Raw genomic sequence first — 8,638 nt, 5'->3', positions numbered from 1 at the left:
GTTTTCCTTCCACCTTCAATTTGCTTTTCCAGTTCTGCCCAGATCTCCATGGATAGTTGACAGTGATCAATACACTTAAAGATGTCATTAGGAATTGCCATAATCAATAAAAGTTTACATTTGTTCCCCAAATCGACGTTAATCTTGTCCTCGTCACTCTAGTTTGCTTCAGGACGTGGTTCGTAGTGCTCAGGTATTTCAGGTGTGGTTCCAGTTGCTGGAACTCTAGGAATTAGATTCATTGGGATGTGGGGAGGGTTGTACAGGAACTCACAGATTCTAGGATGAATCCCTTCGAGAAAGTTCACCATTCGAACTTTCCATTGAGGGTATTCTTTGCGAATGAGTGTGGGAGGTTTGGACTGTGAACCAATACTCATGAAGGATGTATTGGCTATATTTGCCATTGAAAGAGGAAGAATCAAAAGAAAAGTGAAGAAAATCGATAGAACAGTGAAAACAGGGTAACCTGGTGAAGAAGACGACTGTGTGTTATTGAGCGAATAAAGATGAATACCAAGAACAGAATAAATCAAAATAAAATTTGATTCCTGCTCTGATACCAATTGTTGGACCGATTAACTCAGTTTCTTGGTATTAATTACTTACTTGGATGATCTGTTTGACAGAGATAATGCAGCGGAAAAKATATGAATCAACCAAAGTAGAAATCAATAAGAACACAGTAATGAAGATTGATGAACACAAGAGAGAGCTTCAAATGATTTTCAATAGATRAAAATGTCAACAATTACAATACGGAAGCACACTGAAATACATGGGCCTACGCTGCTATTTATACAAGCAAGTAACCGTTTTCTGACATGACCTAAAGCAAATTAATCTAAGCCGTTAGATCAAAACAGATTACAGACAAGAACACGTGATAGGCACGAGCAGCTAATAAACCAAAGTAAAACAGCTAAAGAAGATCTATACAGAAGACAGACTGCAGACCCTCTATGAGACATCACAGAGGCTCTGCTAGATATAACTTGAAAGCACATTGACGTAGAGGAAATCTTCCAGAACCTCTGTGAGACACGACAGAGGTTCTGTCGTCTTTGTCTTGTAGCATTGTCTTTCCAGAGGACCAGTTTACAGAACCTCTGTGAGACACGACAGAGGTTCTGTCACTTGAGACTTGTATGCTTAAGCATCTTCTGATGTTGGTCCTCTGTGGTCTTCTGTGACAGATCATCTTCTGTCAACACTTGCCGTATTACTTTTTCCATAATTTTACATTTAATGAAATGAGAGCTAACACAAGATCTCTAGCCAAAGTTTCCCATTACTAATTAAACATGGGTTTGTAACTATTGTGATATATGTACAAAATAAACTTTGAGCCATGGTGGTAATATTTATGAAACTTACGCGCAATTACCATGCTACTAACTCTTAATCATATGTTGGAATAACATTCTCATGTCCATACAGTTGACTTAACGTGTAAGAGACAAACTTGCCTTGTTGCATCAATACTAAGTCTAATTCGAACTTCAAGTTATCACTGAAAACCACAATGTTTTCTAGTACTTCTGACAACCATCAAATTTTTTTACATAACTTTACCTTTGCTTTCAGTAACTGAAATACTTATTCTTTCTAACCTCAATCCAACTTGATGTGTTGTCTAGGTGAATGCTGACATTAAAATATGAAACTTACGGAACTCTTAATGAATCCTCGACACTATTTTAGTAACCCAAATAAACACCTATCCTAGTTACTAATCTTGGTTGCTTTAAATCTGACATGACCTCTAAGCTTGTTGGCTTTTACTTAGATGTCCTTCTTGTCAAATATGTGACCAAGAAAACTGAAACTTTGCTCTATAATTCACTAAGTTTTCTTTTTCTTATAGATTATCTTCTTCAACGGTTGTAGGGTCAACTTTTGTTGTTATACATGCTTAGACTTATTTATCAAATAAGTAAGTCCATTACCCCTAACAACTATAACGACTTCTTTAAGCATGGTCCACACAATATGCTCACTAGGTCCATAACGTTATTGTCGTGTTTCTCAACCCATATGGCGTTACTAAAAGCCCATGATTTTAAATTAAAGTTATATGGGTAAATGTTACTTCAAAATATGTAACATTTAAGTTGATCTGAAATAATAAATTTGTTGTCTAAAAACTCTGAGATATTTGTATTTAAACAATATACAAACCTATATACTTTCGAGATCTTAACTCTCTTGGTGTAGTGTAAGGGGTCATCTATCTATCCGTGTCGTCCATGTACATTGACAATAGAATGTGCAAGTTACTTAACTAAACTGAATATTCATGTGTACAGAGGGACCCTGCGGTACATGCACCATTTATGCGTCTTTACAATGCCTTGCCTAAGCCACCGGTATTCGATACATGACCCTTCACATACATACCCAATTTAACATGCATATCTGAAAGCTAACAGATGTCAACTACAAATAGATATATGAAACAACTCAAGTTCTGACTAGAACTACAGGTGCTATTAAAGTCAGATTTTCCTTGATGTTTCTAAATCTAAACACTTATATGTCTAACCTTCGAGCCTAATCCCATACTATTGTTCTTACATACTCTCAACATGCTTACTTCTGAGTACCTTACTTGCGTTTATAATACTAATCATCTTTAAGAGCAATAAATTAGATCAATTATAACTACACTTTAACCTACTGCATTGTAGCACAATGTCATATTGTACTTACGTTGTGTAATGTTGCATCTAACATATGTTATGCTAATACTGGTCTTTGTGACAACTTGTCACGCCCATATTTTTTTTCTTTCTTTCGAGTGCCGTGACGTCATTCTTAATAACTTATGTCATGAACAAATACGAACTTAAAAATTCAAACATACATAATGTGTTAAACATAATTCGTTACATAATTGTGAAAGCGTAAAATACTTTAACGAAATCAATGCTAATTAAATATTTAATCAAGCATGATTCAAAACATAGTCTCGTCTTTCTTCGTTCAACTCGTCTACTGATAATTGATACCTGAGATATATACATGTATAGTATAAGCTAAAAGCTTAGTGAATACAATATGGTTTCATGATCACATGCACACATAAAATAGTGTTTTAGTGTAWTTTAATTATTATCTTGCAAGTGAGGYCTCGGCTCGTCACTTTTCTTTGCGTATGTGGCGTATTCTATGGACGAGGACTCCAAGACCTCGGAATTGCAAGCCCTCCTTTCATGGCCAACCCACCTCGTACGATGGACGAATCTTTCTGTATCATACTAGTTGTGTATCATTTATTTGCAATACTCACTCATTAATGCAAATCTCATTGTGACATGCAACATACATTTCATGCAAGTGACAACATAAATCACATATGCATCATCGTCATTTTCCACATTATACACATACTTGAATATCATATTGATAATATCAAGTCATCATAATCTTTCTCATCAACATCATCTTTCATATCATGCATATACTTAAATATCATGTACATCAATATAATCAAGTTATCATCATATGCATATAAACACATCATGCAAATATCATGGATAAAATACTTTTGTAATAATCATGTATATATCCCATTAAAATCGCATAATGTACTCACCTTGAATCGTTAACATTCGAAAGGTCGTTCTCTCAAAAACCGCAACCTACATGATAATTTATACCATTCCTAAACATCTTAAATAATCGTAATTAAATTGATTACTATTCCTTAACAATCTTAACATGACTTTTCTTAACATTCTTCTATTGATCAACCCCCGATACCATCGTGTCTCATGTTGCGCTTAAATATTTTCTTGAAATATTATTAATAATGTGACGTCGTTATATATTAATTGTTGCTCGCTCATTTTATAAAAATGTGTAATACACTTCACATTTTCTTGAATAATAAATATTTTACCAAAATAATTAAACTAAATAGCTTGCAAGGTAAATAATGTTTTGTGACCAAAACGTCTCGTTTAAGATTTGCAAGTAAATCTTGTTTTGCAGTCCTTTGACATATGACCAGGTTGCCCACAACTAAAACATACTCCTTTACCATACCTACATTCACCATGATGGAATTTTCCGCAAGTGATACATGCGGTCGAAGTTATAATATTTTCTTCCGAAACTCGAATTTTCTTGGACTCGTTAACGTTGACAGCTTTCCTCTTCAATATTTTATTAGAGGCATCTGAGACATAACTATCCTTTTCAGCAAGAGTGGCAAGTTCAATCGCCTCTTGGAAAGTGTTAGGTTTTGATATTCCCACCAATCTCCTAATGTCCCTTTTTAGTCCATCAACAAATCGATCTACCTTTCTCTTCTCGGGAACGACTTGATGTTCAGCAAATCGAGATTTCTCTATAAAAGTCTCTACATATTTCTCTACAGTCATAATTCCTTGCTCTAAACGTAAAAACTCACTTTCTAATATCCTCATCTGGAGTGGAGAGAAATACCTCTCACTCATTAATCCCTTAAACTCATCCCAAGATAGAGATGCAGTGTTTGCCAATCCCCTAGTGGCACAAACTGATTTCCACCAATGTAGTGCATTTGACTTAACCATAGTTGATGCAAATTGTGCCATGTCACTAGGTGCACAATGACAAGTCAGGAAGCAACTTTCTATCTCGTCTAACCAGTTCATAGCTGCTAGAGGCCCATTCTTCCCCTCAAAAATAGATGGACGGGTGCTAGTGAAGGATTTGTAACTACATCCTTTGTTATCAGGTTTCTTAACTTCTTTATGGTCGGAGTGTGCCTCCCCATTCGACTCTTCATGATTGTGAGATTCATTATTAGTCGACTCCTTAATTTCATAAGTTTCATTTTCCAAAGGTCTGTTATGCTTTAAACGAGCTTCTACCATCTTAAGTGTTGCCGTTTGGATCTGCTTAAGCATTCCAGGTAAAGAAGTGCATATACAACGTGCCATCTCTTCGGCAATGTTCACTTCTGGTTGTGTAGGCTGTATCGTTGGTCTAGTAGGACCACTCCGGCTTCGGGTTGGGGTTGAGGTCACTCCCTCGACTCTATTATCTTCACGACCATTAGCATTCATTGACCTTGTTAGTCTCTTCGACATTCTATAATAATGAACATTTCGATCTTTAGTATACCTATGCACACTATTTTATTCTTATTATAAAATTTCACTATGCACAAAAAGTAAACTTCACGTATTTTCCTTCCTCGCTCGATGGTTGGGACTCGTCCCATCACTAACCATCCCACTATAAAGATATACGAGCCATACATACATATAATACATGTAACATTATCACCAATTTTGCATATAACAAAATCATTTAATACAAGTATCACATAGCGCGTTCCAAATAATTTATACCAAGTACGAATCACAAAGTGATAGGGTTAAAACATATTTCTCATATTTTTTTTTGTAATGCTCATAATCCTGAACATGTGTACTCCTTTCTGACTTCTGAGTCCTTTAAACTTTCTATCTCCAAATTTTAGTTGTCACTTATCCCCCTTCTAACTTTTCATCGGCTTACAATAATTACTAGGCGAATATATAGGATTGTTAGTTAACTCGTATCTAGTCATTCTAAATCATCAAAGAAACTTAAGACAATAGCTATGTAAAAACTCATAATCACTTAATGACTGTCCAGGTACTTAAGTCAAACACTTCTTATTAATCTGTTCGACTACCAATAAAAATGATCAAACCGGTATCTTAAAAGTTAGAATCCTTTTGTTGCGTTATGTAGCCTTTTGGAGGTCCACAACTTAACCAATCATACATTTCTATGTATCACTTCATATGGTTATATCGACTAGAAAATAAGTAGTGATCAAACTTAGAGAGAATCATTCCTTAGTTCTAGGAGTGAAAAACTAGCAATTTCATAATTCACTTTGTCTAAGAGTTTCGTCACTAAAGATCATATAATATCCTTCACAGGCGCTCATCATCTGATTCTTAGTTTAAGTCTAAGCTAATAATAACTTAGTTCACTTAAACTACGGCTCTGATACCAACTTGTAATGCCCATATTTTTTACCATGAGAAATGCTACGTAATCTAAAACAGATTCTCCAAAGCACTCCAAAAATAATGGCTAAATTAAAACTATAGACTGTTTACAGCGGAACACTTTAAAAGAATAAATATATAACTTAATGTCAGTCTGTCCCATACCGGGTTGCTCTACAAATTTATCTATCATAGATTATTGCACCTAAATATTGAACTTAAATGGATTAGACAAGTCTCTATGTATGACCTTCTTTTTCTTTGTCCAACCTGAAACCTTCTGTCCCTGAGATGCATACTATAGTCAGCTTATAAAGCTCAGTGAGTTCATGGTTTGCGTGAGTAAAGATCATTTCACATCATACATATCAACTTGTAAACTTTGTACCAAATAGTATGCATTTTCTGAAAAACATGCAACACTGAAAGAAAAGAGATCTCATAAATTGTTTGTCGGGTATGAGTCATTTAGTCACTGGCATTCCTTGAGTTGTCCGACCTGCACCTGTCTAGACACTCATTACAGGGTTGTGCCACTTGTCATGTGACTTCTTGGTCAAATGCTCACCCGCTAAAACTGATCATAAAACTTTCAAATGAAATAACATGCTAGAGTTATTTGAAAACAAAATAAACACATAGCATGCAACTAATCATAAAATAACATACTTGTAAAATATATCGTGTGTGTAAACTGAAACATCATGCATATGTACACATTATCATATAAATCATATAATGCTCGAAAATAAATTTATACATAGGTATGCATCCCATTGTAAGTCTTATGAAGACTCACCTGATTGAGTATAGATTGGCTACCGATAGCTCTTGACCAAATGTCTACACATCTCATACCATAATATCTCATTAACGTCTTAATTTCTCAAAAAGTCAACAAAAGTCAACTATTGTCATTCTGACCCAACCTAAAGTCAAACTTCGTATCTGAGCATCTTAATATGCATCAACAACTCTATTTGACCCATCATTAAAATCCACATGGGTCAAACATGTCAAAAGTCAACCTTTGGTCAACTCGGTCAACCCCGACTAATTTTGTCAAACCCCATGACTAAAACTCGACAACGGCTTAAAACATCAAAATAAAAAAAATTATGATCTTATAAATCAAACTCTCTAATTTAAAGCGTCTCTATAATTGATTAACTCGGAAATACGACACTTTAATCTCAATTTTAAATCATCAAAATAATTTAAGAAATCTCTCAGTACTATGTCTGATAACAACTCTTAACGTCGATTTAACCTTTTAACAACTAAATGAGACTTATGTTTCATATTAAGATGTCTTAGACAACTGATAAAATCAAATTCCGACAACTAAGAGAAYATTTATTAAATTACTAATCAATTTAATAAACAACTTAGCAAAAGATTAATTAATCACTATTAATTCTCTAAAATAAATTAATATGTTAGTTAAATAACATACTATTCAAAAAAAAAATTAAATTAATTAAACAATATAACTTATACAATATAATAAAATGGAATAATATACTAATTGGTTAGATTTGGTATGGTTAAATTAATTACCCAAATACACCAAAGATGTTACATGGACTAAATCTTAAGCCTAAAAAAATAAAACAAACCCACAATAAACGTAAGGCCCAAAAAAAACGGCCCAAGAGACCAGCATCAAGCCCAAATGGCCAGCATCTCCCCTACATCGCCCCAACAGCTCCGGCGATCGAAAAATGACCCTTTGCCCTCGTTTTTTCATCGTTTTCGATGATTCTTTTTCTTAAAACTCTAGAAAATAATTTTCCTTAACCATAGTAACAAAAATCAACGAAAACCATCAAGTATTGAGTCTCCTATGCTCGTTTAAAGTTATGATCTTAAAACCACTCGAAAATCAGTAAAAAAACTCAAAATTGAACCTTCAAAACTAAAATTTGAGACAAAAGGCTACTAAGGTTTCATAGAGGACCAAAAACCAAATCCATCCATATAAAGAACTCGAAATTTGGTTGAGTATTTTACCTCCAATCGTCAATAAACGGAGCTTTTCGAATCCGAACTTCAACCTCCAATTTCTCTTTCGAAACTCAACGAAAGTTCGGTTTTCTTGAAGCAAAAATGTAGAGAAAAGTGTTGTCTACATGTATATGTATTTTTTTTGTCTTAATAGTTGAAAATTCAGACTAATAGAAAGCTTCAAATGAGTTGTCGTTTTCAAGTTTTTGAAAAATTTCAGATCTGGTGTATTTACAAAACAGGTCCTTCTAGTTTGGACCTGTTAACATCTGACTCAACCCCTTAACTATCATAAAAATGCATTCGGCCCCCTGACTCTATTACTTTTGACATCTTTACACATTTCATCCCTAATATGACATGTTCCTTCATTTTTAATCCGATTTTCAAATATGTTTATATTTTTTTATCCAATAAAATAAAACTCATTTTATTTTATTTTCCTTGTTCTTTTTTTTTTCTTTTTAATTTATTTATTTATCTCATTTTGGGGTGTCACACCAAACGACCTATGGCATCATCGAATCTTCGATGATTTGATTATCCATGTAAACCGATTCTGTTTCCCACATAATCGATTTGGTTACCATGTAACCAATTCAATCCCAATGCAACACGTGTCAAAAGATCCC

This window comes from Cynara cardunculus (genome assembly GCF_001531365.2).
Source record: "Cynara cardunculus var. scolymus isolate 2C chromosome LG 17, CcrdV1, whole genome shotgun sequence".
In the NCBI taxonomy this organism is placed as follows: Eukaryota; Viridiplantae; Streptophyta; class Magnoliopsida; order Asterales; family Asteraceae; genus Cynara; species Cynara cardunculus.
Note: the sequence above shows the minus strand (reverse complement) of the source record.